A 16,652-nucleotide genomic window follows, 5' to 3' on the forward strand; every position below is an offset into this window, starting at 1 on the left:
AGATGTAGATGGTGACATGATGTTGCTTTGTAAGCTAAAAAAATGAAAAGACAGGGAGACAATCTCAGATTAGGGGAAGGGTGAGGGAGTAGGTGACAGCTTTTTCCAGTGGAAGGTTCTTTGGGCCCTGATATTCCAAAGAAACTAGCCAAACTCAGCAGACTCAAGTTTTAACTTTGTCTTTTCTTTATATATTCCTTACCTAAATTCCAGTTTGTTGTTCAGTGTGCCTTGTGCATGCTTCTGAATATTAAGGTCCCTGAGGGCATGCTTACTGCTCTATCCTCAACACCATCCCTAGGACAGTGGCACCCAACAAGCATTTGCTGAATGGATCAATACATGTGTGGTGTAGGTAGATGGATGTATGTATGAGCCTACTTTGGTCCACTATGCAGCGCCTACTTCTACTTTCCACAGCTGTCGGTGACTCTCTCTGTGGTAGATCCATTTCTCCAACCACCTGCCCCCTTATAGTTCTGAAGGTCATTAGTCATTTGGCTCAAATGCCCTAGCTTTGGAAACTAGCTACTGATTAACTAAACCGTTGCACCACTTGTTCTTATAGCCTTAAATTAATTTGGGTTAATTCTTAACTGTTTCCTCTCTGTACATATGTCATTTAATGGTTTGTCTTTATCTGATTTTCCTCAATTTCCTGTGCATTTGTGGTTTCCTACAGGAGCTCTCTACCAGAGGCCTCAAGCCACCATACCAAACGAGCGTGGGCATCTGAGTCTTCTAGGAGGACTCTCCAGCTGCTCTGGGCCTCATCCAACTGGTGTCCATCTTAATATTCCCACCCAGAGTTATTTTTGTTAGAGGAGGAAGAATGCCCTCCCGAGAGCCAGTACTTGGGGAAAAGAAGGATTGCTGATATAGCCAGAGCCCACAGGAAAGGAAGATAACTGCAGCAGCTAAAGGTGAGTGACATGCTTTTTCCAGTTCAGTGAAAGCAGTCCATGTCTGCTCGTTTTCCCATGAATTTCGTAAGTGTATTTTTCCCATGTAATCTTTGGAATAAACAGGAAGGAAAGATTTTAAATTGATAGAATAAGCTTCATGGGGAACCAAGAGTTCATCCATCATTGACTCCCCAACATCTAGCATAGTGCCTGATATGTAGATGTTCAATAAATGTTTGGTGCAAAAAGGAAAGGATAGTAGGAGGGAAGAAGGGAAAGAGAGAGAGAAGGGATTGGAGAATGGGCACAAATGGAACGAATATTAATGTATTATTCAGAAATAATGTGATGACAGTTGTGTTTCCAAAGTTTATTAGGTACACTACCACTGATACCTAGAATCAATAATACAGATTAAGTTATTTTGCAAAATGAGGGATGTATCTGTAAAGATAAAGTAATATTAACAGCCAGAATAACAACAAACGTATTCTTTGGAGCTTAAGTGTAAAGGTAACAGCAGTGATCATAGTTTAGGATAAATTCAAAACTCTGTAATGTAACAGCCATTTGTTCTGTCTATGCCAATTCTCAAAACAAATAAAAACAACCAAGAACGTTATGTACGGATAAATGCAGGCTAATCATGGAGTGATAGAATTGACTACAAGTGGTTGGCTTACTATTTAGAAAAGGTTAACTAATGAGAAATGGTGTGCTGAGGAAATTTACAAATATCTAAGCTTCCTGCCGTTGAGGGGGCTTAACCACGCAGTAATTCAGCAAACGCTCAAAAGCGTTTAATTACGTGTCAAGGAGAAACATCTCACTGCAGGAGGAAAAAAAAGAGATTAAGGAAATTGGCATTTTTTTTTTTAAGTATCAGTCTTTATTTGCTTGAGCTCATACTGGCTACACAGTTCAGGTCCAGCAAGCCAACTCTACATGATACGTACCCTGCAGAAGAACACACCATGGCAGGGGGAGAGGGGGTAATTAAAACATGGAATTTTTATGAAATCAAAATCTCATAAGTAAGGGACTATTTCTTCAGCAGTTCAAATAGCAACGTACATTAAAGCTCTCAATATTAGAAAAAGTCACTGTAATTTATCTTATTTTAATTTGGGGAAAATAAAATATAACCTGGAAGAAAATCTAAAAACATCTCTAAGACAAATTTAGAGAAACTTTCTCTTGACCACCTCTGCAAAGATTGTGTCAGTGAGGTGTCTAATTTGGTTTGAAGGTTTCCCGAGAATAACTTAGACCATTGTGATCAACACAATTGCATTAGAAAAGAAAACTATGGGTAATGTGATTAGCAAAAACAAGAAATTAAAAAAAAAAAGAAACCAAACCCACCATCTTAATGCTGTTGGTTGTTCCCAAAGTTATAATAATATGATCCAGGCTTTACACATGCAATAAATTTCCCCTGTGAAACTGATTAGTAAGAGTTCAGTAAGTCCCAAACTTCAGCCAGTGATCATTTTTGCTCTACCTTTTACCGGGTGTACTGCTACTGATGTGTTTCTTCTTTAAGTCAAATTAGGATTTGTTTTTTAAGATTTTATTTTTAAGTAATTTCTATACCCAGTGTGAGGCTCAAACTCACAACCCCAAGACCAAGAGTCACGTGCTCCACTGACTGAACCAGCCAGGTGCCCCAAGTCAAATTAGTTGCTTTTTTTTTTTTTAATTTTATTTATTTATTTGACAGAGAAAGAGAGAGAGATCACAAGTAGGCAGAGGCAGGCAGAGAGGGGAGGGAAGCAGGCTCCCCGCTGAGCAGGGAGCCCGATGTGGGGCTCCATCCCAGGACCCTGGGATCATGATCTGAGCCAAAGGCAGAAGCTCAACCCACTGAGCCACCCAGGCACCCCTCAAATTAGTTTTTTTAACTTAAATATATTTAAAAGGAAACAGTGGATGTTCCAACCTAAAATCATCTCAGGTGTTCTTTGGAAGATACTTCAGTCACATAATCATAATAATAATAACAGTGATGATAAGTTAAGACTATTTTCAAACTAATTCTGTGAAATAGAGACCTATTGGTAGGGAAGAAATCTGAATTCTTAGAGCTCATGGGAAAATGTTGGCGTAAATCATATGCTCAGATTACAGTTTGTTCTTTGAGGCTTTATTTAAGAAGTGAGTTAATATTTACATGACACTGAACTTCAAAGTCCAGGCAATAAGGACAGAAAAAAGAGTGCGAGAAAAACAGTTTGTGTCACTTCCTTGGGGCCTGTGGTGAGGCCCCAAGGGGGCAGCAGGACACAGCCACTGGAGAAAACCAAAGCAGCAGGGTTGGGCCTTAGCTCAATAACTTTTTATTAAGTTATAAAAATTTATTATGCTGAGATACATGTGCCATGTTTCCTAATTCACGTTATATTATTCTTGGTGGAGTTTCTCTGTGTCTTTAAATAATCTTTCCTTGGTGTGAAATTCTTTCCCTTTTTTGTAGGGATGCAATCTCTGATCGTGTTGTGTGTCTTTGCCATGATATTCTTGGTTTATAGAAGAGATGCTGTTATTGTAGCAAAGTAGGAGATTATTTATCTGTACAATACAAGGACATCATCAGTCCTCTCAAGTACTTCCTTTCTGATTCTTCTCTCTTGTTGAGGGGTTTTCACTCATTCCTGACTTTTAAGTTAAGGCAGCCTCATACAGAACACCAGCAGGGTGGACAAGGGATGAACCCTATATAAGACATCATTCTGGGCTTGCTTCAAAGGGAATCATCATGCCAGAGGCAGTAGTAAACCAATGTCTACCTGGAGGGGAGTCACTACTTGCATTTTAAAATCTGGTCATGTGGGGGTTCCTGAGGGTCTCAGTTGGTTGAGTATCTGACTCTTGATTTGGCTCAGGTTAGGATCTCAGGGTTGTGGGATGGAGCCCTAAGTCACACCCCTCTGAGTTCTGCATTCAGTGGGGAAACTGCTTGAGATTTTCTGTCTCCCTCACTCTCTGCTCCTCCCTGCCCTCCCCCAAAGGAAATAAATAAATCTTAAAAAAAATAAAATAAAATCTGGCCACGTGGTGTTTTGAGATTGCATGTGTTTAGATACATTAAGAAATGTTAAATCCCATAAAAGGTCCCTTTAAAGTCAGGCTCCATGGTTTGATAGGTCTATGTGTTCTTTTTTTTTTTTTTTTAAAGATTTTATTTATTTATTTGACAGACAGAGATCACAGGTAGGCAGAGAGGCAGGCAGAGACAGAGAGGAGGAAGCAGACTCCCCGCTGAGCAGAGATCCCGGGGCTCCATCCCAGGACCCTGAGATCCCAGGATCCTGAGATCATGACCTGAGCCGAAGGCAGAGGCTTTAACCCACTGAGCCATCCAAGTGTCCCAGGCCTGTGTGTTCTTAAAAGAGCATCTGAGGACGCCTGGGTGGCTCAGTCGGGGGTGGGGGGAGAGGTGCAGTGTTAATTAAGCCTCTGCCTTCAGCTAAAGTCATGATCCCAGGGTCCCAGGATCAAGTCCCCCATCGGGCTCCCTGTTGGACAGGGACTCTGCTTCTCTCTCTGCCCTTCACCCCACTTGTATGCGCTCTTTCTCTCTCTCAAATAAGTAAATAAAATCTTAAAAATAAAAAAAGTATCTGAAAGGCAGAAAAGGAAGCTGGAGAGAAATTTCCTTCAAATGAAAAGGCAAGATAAGAATTTTAAAAGTTAACTGCCTGCTCCTTTCAAGAAGGGGGATCATAATTTTCCCACCCTTAAGTGTAGGATGTACATATTGACTTCCTTCCAAAGAGTACAGTTTGTTAGGGAGGCAAGGACTTACTTTACAGAGGAGGAACCTGAAAAACACAACCTGGACCAGGTGAGCAAATCAGCATCAACAGTGATAGCTCACGTTGAGTATGTACCTTGATATGAACTGATGAAAATGGCACTTTACCTCTGTTGTCTTCCTCCCCAAAACACATAACCCCAGTTTATTTTTTATTTTTATTTTTTAAAGATTTTATTTATTTATTCGACAGAGAGAGATACAGCGAGAGAGGGAACACAAACAGGGGGAGTGGGAGAGTGAGAAGCAGGCTTTCCACTGAGCAGGGAGCCCAATGAGGGACTCGATCCCAGGACCCTGGATCATGACCTGAGCCAAATGCAGATACTCAACAACTGAGCCACCCAGGTGTCCCCATAACCCCCATAATCCCCATAACCCCAGTTTAATCGTGAGAAAAACATCAGACAAACCCACATTGAGAGCAATTCTATAAATAATTGACTAATATTCCTCAAAATTATCAAAGTCCTCATAAACAAGAAAAGTGTAAGACTATTACAACCCAGGGGAACCTCAGGAAACATGACAACTAAGTGTAATGTGCTAATCCTGGATACTTTCCTAGAACAGCAACAACAAAGGGGCGTTACTTAAAAACCAAGGAAATCCGAGTATGGACGTTAGTTAAAAACAGTATCAGTATTGATTCACTAGTTAGGGCAAGCAAACCACACTAATGTAAGGCATTACCAATAGGGGAAAGTTGAGTGTTGGGTATATGAGAATTCTCTCTACTATCTTCTCAACTTTCCTCCAAACCTAAAACTAAAATGAAAAGTTTATTTAAAAAAAAAAAAAAGTGTTGGGGCACCTGTGTGGCTCAGTCATTAAGTGTCTGCCTTTGGCTCAGGTTATGATCCCAGGGTCCTGGGATTGAGCCCCACATCAGGCTCCCTGCTCAGCAGGAAGCCTGCTTCTCGCTCTCCCACTCCCCCTGTTTGTGTTCCCTCTCTCGCTGTGTCTCTCTCTGTCGAATACACACTGCAGTCTGTAGAGCCCCTCTTTTAATCCTCCTTTTCGTGAATGATGCCACCACCCCATCAGCCACTCACATCAGGAGCTCACTCTGTCTGAGCTCTCCCACAAAGCCCTTCAGTTTCCAAACTGACCAGTTTCTACCTCCTTAATGTTTCTCTGAGCTGAGCCCTTTCCTCCACCCTCAGAGCCTTGGTCCAGCTTCTCAGCATTCTGTATGCCAGAGACAGCCTGTCCCCTGGCTGAACTCACATCTGCAGCACCATCTACCCCTGTCCCTGCCCACACAGAGGTGTCTCTAAATCACAGAGCCGACCATGCTGCTGCCCTGCTGACAGCCCTCCCAGAATCCCTAGCGCCCTGGAATAAAGCCAAGGCAGTCAGCCCAGCACACAAGTCATTGTAGATTTGGTCCTCCTGTCATTTCATCTTATCTGCCACTTCTCAAGCTCACCTCCTGGTTCTGCTATACTACTGGGGATCCCCTCTCCCCGGTTTCTTCTCATATCCTCTTCCCACTTCACTCTTCAACTCAAGCTCTCTTTGGAAAAGTCCTCTGAGTCTTCAAGCACGAGGCATCCTCCAGGGGTCCTTCCATGGTCCTATAGGTGCCCCTCCCTGTCCCTTTTCCTTCTCCCAACCCACACTGCCTCCACTGGGCTGAACTCAGGCATTGCACCCAGTCATTCATTCAGTAATTGGCTTATCTAAGTACTAAACTAGTAAAACAACAGCAGTGAACAAAACCCTGCCTTGGAGCTTTTAGTCTGTCTTTGATTTCCTGCCTCTCCCTTGGAGCTCTTTGAAGGCGGGGAAATGCTTTTATATGCATCTTAAGTGCTTAACATAGTATCTAACACATAACTGGTACTCAAAAAAATACAGATGAATACAAGGCCCCTGATTTTGTTCCTCCTCTCCTTCAACCCAACAATAGGAGTCAGAGAAATGCCTTCAACATGCTGAGGAGAAATAACTTTAATACCTCCTCCCCTCCCCCAAGTCCTCCTCCCAGCTTAGTTCACTTCATTTCCCTTTGAGCTGCACTAGTTTAGGCAAATGTCCACGTGTTCTTCTCTTTGGGTCTCTGCTTGCCTCTGGACAGGACAGTAATCACACAACTAGAATATGATAAATGCTGGTTCTTTGTTTTTAATTTTAAGAACCAAGCTCTAGATGAAGCGCTAACAATTCTGTTTCTGGAAAAAAACATAAAAGTTATGAACCTTGGTGCCATGTAACCACAACAGGAAGGGGGCAGGCATTAGGGATGGGACAGATGAGAGTAGAAGCAGAAGGACACACAGAGTGGGTTAATTTGGAAGCCACACGAAGTGGGTTAAATGGAAGCCACACGAAGCTGCTTTACACTGATGGGTCAAGTGCAAGAAAGTTATACTTAAACCTCTGTTGCTTTTCTTTTTATTGGACAGCCTTTGCTACTGGTTGAATTTTAAAAAATCAGGCACATGTTACTCTCTTTACAAATTTTAGAAAACTAGTTGGAAGAGACAATCAGTAAAGGGGAGATGGCCTGTTTATTGCAGAAGAGGGCTCAGTACAGTCACTGGGAAGTTAGTTTGAGTCCCCTCCACATATGTGGGGATGTGCTGGGAAGTGGACATGTCCAGGGTTGACGGCAGCTGGTGACCTCAGGGAGGTCTGACCTTCCCATCAGTGGCAAGTCACTAGCTGAACTGTGGCTGACAGGCTCTCCTGACTAGAAGGCCACCATGGGTGCCCCCTCCTCCACTCAACCCCCAGAGCCTCAGGAACACCCCCACCCCACCCCACCCCAGGGATTAAGCGCAACCTCCCAGAAATCCTCCTCCACTGACAGTGGCTGTCCTCCTTTCTCTCTGTCCCCTTTTCTGATAATGTCATTCTCATCCATCCCACGGAATTGTTGGACAGAACACCGCCTCTGGATGACAGGGGGAGCCACGCACTGCCTTGTCCAGGGCCCTTGAGGAAGACACTCAGACTCTTTGTGGCCTATTTCCCTCCCATAACATGCCCTTCCCCTGTCCTTGAATTCTTTATTGTGTAGCAGACAGAGACAGAGACACCTGGTTAGCCCAGATGGGTCACCATCAGTCAATGTCTGGTGAGGGACTATCTTTATACTGTCTTCCCCATGGAAGTTTGTAATATTAGGCCTTCCTTCAGGGCAGACCAAGTACAACCCTCACCTTTACCCACCTTCTCCAGGAGTGACTGCATTCACACCTTCTTTGATATTCACACCTTCTCTAAGGATGACCGTGTATGTCTGTGTGTGTGTGTGTGTGTGTGTGTGTGTGTGTGTGTGTTGCCCAGTAATGATTTTGGAGTGGTTTCCCTCTCAGGCGATGCATCTCCTCATTCCTTTGGTAAATGTGCTGTGGTAAGCTGAGGCTGGGAGTAACTTGGGGTTTTTCCCTTCCCTGGATTCAGGCAGGAGAAAGGCCTGAGAAGCCCTGAGCTAATTGTAGACTGCTTTCACCAGCCACTGAGCAAGTGTCTCGTGATCATGCGTTCTTGCTGGAGAGGATTCTTCTGGGAAAGCCGATGAATCAGGACCCCCAGAGTCCTCAGGGGGATGACTTCAAATGAGTCAAGTGCTTCTTGATGCCTGATGAATAAGTAGAAGATAATGCAGCTTGCCTTTCCTGGTCTCAAAAACTTCTGACCCTTTTGTGGGGTTTGGGCGGGGGGGGGGGGTTAAGTGGTAGGGAAATGTGTCATCGCGGGTTCCCTTTGCTGACCCTTTGTCTTTCCTGCAGACCTATGTCAGACACCGCCTCTGAGCTGCTTGACGTCTGATTTCTGCTCTTATCTTGTTTTTCTTTTTCCTAATGTTTTTTTAAATTCTAAATTGAATCACTCAGGCCTCTTGATGGTCTCCAAAATGAGTTGAATTTTCCTAGCCTGTTATTCAAATTCTGGCCCCTTCCCTTCTTCCCACTGGGAACGCCCTGTCATCCAACCGAATTCTTCAGCTAACCACTTCCTATGACAGACACTTCCACCCTTGTTTGTGCTTCTCCCCTAGTCTGGATGTACCCTGCCACCCCCACCCCTCAGATTTTACATTCTCTTATATAAATCTCTCAAAATCCTGCTGAAGCCCCTCTGCTGCTCTGTGGGGCCTGCCCCCCACTGTTCTAGCCCTGACCTCTTCTCCAGTCCTAACTGTACTGGTGTCACCCTTGTACTTGGCACACACTCTATTTGAAGGCTGTTAGCATCTTATTTGCCCGGTTTCTCCTTTGTGTTGGGGAGGTATCTTTCACGCTGCTGTATTTCCGTGACATTTCCAGACCCTGGGACAGGCCCTAGGATGTCTCTACTATGTAATGGGTGCTCCTCGATGTTTGCCCAAGATAAGGATGAACAATCAGCCACCCTGAGCAGTGCGTGGAAAGTTTGTTCCCAGAGCCCTCAGGTTCTGCAGGAGCCTGCAGCTAGGAGTCGGGGAAGGGTACAGAGAGAAGAAACCCAGAGGCGGCCGGGGTTGTATCTCTTTTCTATTGCTTCAAATAACATTAATTTGTGTATGTGCTGCCGAAGAGAGCACTCAAATAACATTAATTTGAAAAAGGAAAAAACCCAGTGCTAAAAAGTTGAAAGCCATGGGTCTCACTGTTACATCTTTTCCTAATGTGCTAAACAGTAGGGGAAGTTCATGCTCACCATTGGAAACGGTGCCGGTAGCCCCGAGAAACCATCAGAAAAGGAAGAATTTGGCCCAAACAATGGGCATTTTACATAGTACCAAGGAAAAAAAGTCCATCCTACAGAAAGGGATTTAATTAGACAAGTGAGCTTGCCAAGACCATCTAAATTCTAGAAGTTTGGGGGCGCCTGGGTGGCTCAGTGGGTTAAAGCCTCTGCCTTCGGCTCAGGTCGTGATCCCAGGGTCCTGCAATCAAGCCCCGCATCGGGCTCTCTGCTCCGTGGAGAGCCTGCTTTCTCCTCTCTCTCTGCCTGCCTCTCTGCCTACCTGTGATCTCTGTCTGTCAAATAAATAAATAAAATCTTTAAAAATAAAAAAATTCTAGAAGTTTGCATTTTGGGGATCACAGAATGTCACAAGTGACTGAAGCTCTCCAGTGAGGTATCGAAGTGGGTAGAAGATCTATCTGCTCTAGGGAGGCCTTCAGAGCCCCAGGAGGCCAGTATAAAGCCCAGACCAGCAAAGCTTTGTACGCAGAAGACAACCCAAGGCCCACCAGCTCAATAAAAGGGGCATGGGGTGCAGTAAAGGCCTAGGCAAAGGACCCCTAGGACGGTGTGTCAGGTGCAGCCGGACACAGAAAGCCTGAAGGGGGAGACTGCTCACCTGGTTGGTTGCTCACTTCAGGCCACCTCGTCCCTGTGTTTCTCGCCTGTTCCTGTGTGCTTGAGATGGCTACCAGCCCCAAATCTACAGATACTTCTGGTACCAGAGACTGCTACCACCTGACCGCAGACTGGGCACCCCTCGGATTGTGTTTAGAAGAGGGAGACCCTGGAGGTGACTGGGTCCAGCCTGTGCTGAGTGGTCCTCTCTGCCTGATCGGTGCAGAGGTCACAACAGGGTCAAGCAGCACCAGCAGGAGAGGCTGGCTGCAAGAGGCCAAGTATGAGGGCCTCGGCTTTCCAGGACAAGAAATGTGTGGGTGAGGAAAGAGGAACTGGGGTTGGGGTGACCCCTCGCCTTGCACCCTTTCATGGACACAGATTCACCTGGCACTGTACTTTGCGGGGGATGTGAGCACATGTTTCTACTGTGCAAGCCCGGTGACAATGTGGGCAGGAATTCTCAATGACAGATGCCATCAGAGATTGTGATGCTCTTGCTTCCTCTGGAGGCGGCAACCTCGTCTCCTCCCCTCAGTGTGGACGTGGCAGCCTCCGATGGGGTCTGGTTGGCTAGTTTCTTTCTCAGTTTTGACAACAGAGAAAGTCAGAAAATATGAGGCCTTCACACACAGTCCAGTTACCTCTTAAGTAGAGGGTAGTGTTTGAAGTCAGCACAAAGATGAAAACATATTTAATAAAAAATGTCTCTTGGAAATCCTTTAAATCACCCAATAAAGTATGGGACACCTATGTCTCTCAGTAAGCCCTACACAGTTAGTTTTCCCTCTAGCATGGGAGCGGACTGCGTTTCTTGGCTGAGAAGCAGGTGATGTGGTTGGCTGGTATTTAGGGGCTATGCTTTATGAAAAATCTTTAAATATTAGATCCATTCTCAACTAGAAAAGCCCATGGTAGCTGAGGACTCCCAGCGAAATGCAGGTTCCCTCTGAGACATCTCATTGGAGGAATGCAGGGGGAATACCCCATAACATTAAATTTTCTCCCTGTCCTGCCCCTTTCTTCTCCTCCTTTCCTCCCTCCCTTCCTTCCTTCCTCAATCTCTCTCTCCTCCTCTCCCTCCCTCCCTTCCCTTCCTTCCCTCTCTCTTGCTTCTTTACTTTCTCTCAGAGATGTATAGTTGAATTGATGACTCTTCAGTTGTTTGTGGGATAAGATGTCACTGTAAAAATACAGTACCTCTGTCTGTCTGCCCAAACATTTGTGTATCTTTTTTGACATTTTTGACATTTATGTATCTTTTCTCCACATGGGGATAAGGTGCTCCTCCAGGCAGGGACAATGTCTTGTTGTTTGCGGCTTCTCTGGTCTACTTCCCCCCACTTCCCCCCACCCCGCACCACCAAACCCAGCCCTTTGCGCATACTATGTCTTGCTTTCATGTTGTTTACTGGTTGATTCTAACCCTGTTGTGCTTGGTTCCCCTACCTGAGAAGTGAACTTTAACTGAGAAGGAAAAAGGGTGCGTAAAAACGAACACTCATCTGATTTTGAAGGATTAGCTAATCAGGAAGTCTCATCCTTAGATCATCTCCCTAAAAATGAAAAAAATGGACTGGATCAGTGGTTTTGAACTTGGCCATCCATAAGAATCACCTGGAGAGAACAGAGTCTGATTCAGTAGCTGGTGGGTGGTCAAAAGTCTGCCTTCCTGACCCCATGGCTGCTGCTGCCTTACCCCACCCAATGCTGATGTTTCCAGCAGGTGAGACCACACTGCACCTGATGGGGAAGGGCAGTGATTGGCAGAACAGTCCCATGTCCTCATGAGTAAACAGAGGATAGTAATACCTCAGCACTTGGCATGTAGGTTTCCTGTAAGGACAAAATGACTTAACATTTGCAAAGTGCTTACAGCAGTGCCCGACACAACGTGAGTGCCAAGCAAGTGTTTTTAAGTAACAATAACTTTGAAAGCACATTCCAGTGATCCACTAGTGTACCCCTACACCTCTGAAACACATGAAATCAGCTTCCTCGGATACAGGTGAAATCTTGAGTGGAGACAGCTGGAAAACAAAATCAACAGCAGCATGAATGTTACTTGTGATCATTTTATCTGCACAGGAGCCCCGATGACCCACGGGACCTGGAGCACATCTGCTATCCCTGAGGGCATGTTGCCCTGGCTGGGGTGGAAGAGACGGGAGCAGCTGCACAGGCGTAAGCCTTCCACGGTGTCCTCCAGAACCATCCCCATCCTCTTCCCCCAGTCCACCTCCTGAGTCTGGCCTCTGCTGAGCTCCGTCGTTATGTTGACCCTGCTCCTAGTAACTATCAACTGCATTCTTCGTGTTCCATCCCAACAGTTAACACTATTTAAATGATCAGATTGGGGCGCCTGGGTGGCTCAGTGGATTAAAGCCTCTGCCTTTGGCTCAGGCCATGATCCCAGGGGTCCTGGGACCGAGCCCCCTGTCAGGCTTTCTGCTCAGTGGGGAGCCTGCTTCCTCCTCTCTCTCTGCCTGCCTCTCTGCCTACTTGCGATCTCCCTCTGTCTGTCAAATAAATGAATAGAATTTAAAAAAAAAAAAAAGATCTGATAGATGTGGATCTGTTTATTACGTCTTTCCCACCTGTCTCCTTCTCTGTACATCTCAGCACCAAGCACAGTCTTGACACATAGTGGTTGCTCCATAAGTATTTGTTGAATGCATGCATCACAATAATGTCCAAGAGTATGGAATTGATGGGGGAAATGATAGCACTTTCTGTTTTGCCTATCATCACCATTCGGTGATGAAGCGGCTTCCCAAAGGCAGATGGTCTGAAGGCAGACAGTCTTGTGTGGGAATCATGGGTAAAGGGGCCTTCCCAACTTGCCCATAAGGGCTCTCTGCCCTTGCCTGACTGCTGACCAATGGGACATTTGTCTGAAAATCTTAGTACAAAGTACAAAGTGGCTGGTGCCTGGACAACCCTTATTCTCAGAAATATTCACATACTCTAGATGGGAGGTATAAAGACCAACCCCCTTGTGTTCCCAGACACAGTGACTGGCATGCTTTCAACTTACTTTGCTTGACCATTGATTATAAAACTTACTGTCCTATATATCCAGATGGAACATGGGCTGGGCATCTCAGTAGTTCAAATCAAAGACAGAAAATTCCCTTTTTTTTTTTTTTTAAGATTTTATTTATTTATTCGACAGACAAAGATCACAAATAGGCCGAGAAGCAGGCAGAGAGAGGAGGAAGCAGGCTCCCCGAGGAGCAGAGAGCCTGATGTGGGGCTCGATTCCAGGACCCTGGGATCATGACCTGAGCCAAAGGCAGATGCCTCAACCCACTGAGCCACCCAGGCGCCCTGAAAATTCCCCTTTTTAAAAAAGATTTTATTTATTTATTTATTTATTTGAGAGGGAGAGGGCCAATGCGGGGCCCAAATCATGACCTGAGCCGAAGGTAGCTGCTTAACTGCCTGAGCCACCCATGTGCCCCCAAAGACAGAAAATTCTTGGTAGGAGGTCACAGATGAATTAATAAGTACAACAAACCCCAGCTTTTGGGTAGTGTTTCTCACTAGGACTGCTATTGGTATCTCGGCTGGGATATTGTGTTATGCCATGGGACTCTGTCACACACACGGGCAGTTAAATCCCTCGTCCCTGGGGAAATAAATGTCAATAGCGCTGGAGTCTTTTGACAACCATAAAAGTGCCACCAAGCACCCACTGGGGGTGACTGTTCCATTGGAGAACTGCTAGTTAGGGCAAAGTGAACTCCTTCATTTTACTTAAATCTGTGTTTTAGCATCATCTTGTTTGGGCAGCTTTAAAAATTAATTTTCAGCAACAGAAGTAATACATTCTCTTCATAAAAATAGATTCTGAATGAAGCTGGTCTCCTTTGACGCCTACTTCCAATTTCAGCCAGCATCCCACCTCTCGGAAGAAACGAGCACAACCTATATGGTTTCCATCCTTCCAGACGCCTTTCTATGTTTGTGTACTTCTGTAGAAGCCTGTATACACGTAGAGTAGAGTGTTCTTGGTGCGTGTTTGTGCGTGATATTTTATCTGCAACTGGAGGTTTTCACATGTTAAAGACCTTTGCATGTCAGGACACGTAGCAGTGCCTTGTCGTCTGTGGAGGCTGCACGGCATTTCACCCTGTCGAAGGGCCTCTTCGCAGAGGGCTGCAGAGGAAATCACTACCCTGGATGGGGCGTGACCTGCAGTCACAGGACCAGATGAGACAAAAGCTGAGTTCATTTTGAATCATCGCCTCCAACCCTGCTGCTGTCCGCAGAACAAAGCAGCTCCTTGACTTGAATTTGGAAGCCGTATATCTAAGCCCAGCTATTCTGGCTGGTGTATAAACCCAGCTCTCAGAGTCTTCTGCACTGAAATGGATTCATTTTCTTCCTCAGCCACAAGTGAGCAGTTTTCCGTCAGTAAAACTAGGTTCTAGGAGAGCAGGTTTGATGATTTCCTTTGTCCCTCAACCACGTCATGCATGAAGAGGGGTGTTTGTTTTTATGGGTAATGGCAGGTCTATGAAGTGAGCACTTGAACCAGACACTTTCATCTCTAAGCCTCCTTCACAGTGGGTATTAATAACTCATTTTTATAGATGAGGAAACCAAGACCTAGAGAGATTCAATGATTGGCCCAAGGCTGTTGAGTTATTAAGTTGCATAGCCAAAGCACAAACCCAGGGCTTGGTCTCAGATGAGAAATATGATATCATCACCTTATTTATTCATTCCACAGCATCTACTGAATGTTTATAATATGCTGGAAATGGTACCCAGCACTAGGGATGCAGCAGTAAACAAAGCAATAAATTAAGGTGAGATGTCTACCCTCATAGAGCTTGCATTCTAGTGGGGGAAACAAGAAGTAAACAAATACAGACTGTAATTTAGGAAATGTTAAACACCATGAATGAACATAAAGCAGAATAAAGGGACGATAAGTTGAAAGGGGGCTTCTTTAGAAAGACGATTGGGTAAGCCTCCCTGAGGTGGTGACATTCAGAGACCTGAATGAAGCAAGAGAGTAAGCCGTGTTGAAATCTCAGGTGAACCAGTGTTGCAGGCAAAAAGCAGTATGTGCAAATGCCCTGAGGTAGAGCATGCTGGCCATGTTCAAGGAACATAAGGTCAAACTGGAATTAGCAAGACAGAGAGAGAAAGAGAATGTAAGACCAGAGAGGAAGCCAAGCCCTGATCACCTAAGCTTTCTAGGCCATTGGTGGGATTTTGAATTGATTCTGAATATGGTTGGAGGTTCTTTGGAAAGTTCTGAAAAGGAGAGTGGTATGATCAGGCTTCAGTTTTTTGAGAATCATCCTGGCCCCCTTGCATGAAGAAAGCAGTTTAGGGTGGGTAAAGTAGATTCAAGGACATCAGTTAGGAGGCTGCTGTAGGAATCCAGAGGAGAGAAGATAGTGGCTTGGGTCAGAGTGGTAACCTATGGAGAGGGTATGAAGGCATTGGATTTGGAATATGTTTTGAAGGTAGAACTGATAAGGCTTTTTGACAAATTGAATAACTTTTAAGGAAGAAGAGCAGTTAAGAATGACTACTAATCATTTTGCCTGAGCATCTCTTTGGTGCCATTTACTGAAATTAGCCCAGTGGGAGCACCTAGGTGAGTGAGTCTGTAAGTCTGTTAATCTCAACTCAGGTCTTGATCTCAGGGTCTTGAGTTCAAGCCCCGCAGTGGCCTTCATGCTGGGCATGAAGGAAAAAATAAAAAAGGCCTGAGGTTGGGTGGGGAGTCAGAGAGCAAGTTTAAGGAGGTGTGGAGAATCACGTGTTCTATTTTTGGCACATTACAATTGTGATTTCTGTTAGCCCTGCAGATGTAAGTATTGAATGAGCAAAGGGATCCATCAGGAAAAGAGTCCAGGCTAGAGATACAAATGTGGGAGTCACCAGTGTATTTGGAGAGGTGTAGGCTTAGCAGGGATTATTCAATTTGTTACCTGCTATGTATCAGTCACAATTTGTTACCTGCTATGTATCAGGTCACAGTGCTCTGTGCTTGTAATATAGCAGAGACAAGACAGACAGAGTGATTATTCCAAGTGACTTGATCTGAGCCCAGCATGCCACCAGGAATGGTCTTGGCTTATTATTATTAAATACATTTAGTGTTAAAGTAGAAGCAAGCATCGAGATGATCATGTAATCATCCAATTTGCAGCTGAGGAAACAGATTAAATGATTTGTTAAAATCTATTGTTTAAAAACCATTTACATTTTAAATTTTTTTAAAAAAATGCATATGTCCAGTCCAAATTGTGCATATTCTTCATTTTTATTTGCATTTTCTTACACTCTAAGAATGAAAGTTCAGGTTGAGGGGAGAGTAAAACAGATGGTCAAAGACTTTGCCAGAAAACCTATGAAGAATTAAACTGAATTCAATAAGTATTTATTGAATATGTACTGGGCTGGAGACTAACCACTGTCCTAAACCTCAAGAAACACACACACACACACACACACACACACACACACATACACACATCCATACTCCTCTCCTATGAGATTTTTATAAAAAGCATCCTGAAACAACCCACAGAATGTTTACAAATCATATCTCTGCTAAGGGACTTGTTTCTAGAATATATAAAAATTCTTACAACTCAAAA

The 16,652-nt window shown here is 44.6% G+C and overlaps 1 protein-coding gene across 2 annotated transcripts in view; it reads left to right on the forward strand.

Annotated features, from left to right (window-relative positions):
• Positions 1–16,652, forward strand: part of ZBTB38 (zinc finger and BTB domain containing 38) — a 137,149-nt gene that overhangs the window by 11,430 nt on the left and 109,067 nt on the right. The window contains exons 2-3 of one of the 2 annotated variants that reach the window (XR_013967906.1): positions 683–923; positions 12,112–12,566. The gene's annotated coding sequence lies outside the window, so the exon portion shown is untranslated. Of the gene's footprint in view, positions 1–682; positions 924–12,111; positions 12,567–16,652 lie in introns of those variants that run through there. The other variant, XM_080822479.1, reaches the window with a different exon arrangement.

Source organism: Martes martes, assembly GCF_963455335.1.
Source record: "Martes martes genome assembly, chromosome: 1".
Taxonomy (NCBI): Eukaryota; Metazoa; Chordata; class Mammalia; order Carnivora; family Mustelidae; genus Martes; species Martes martes.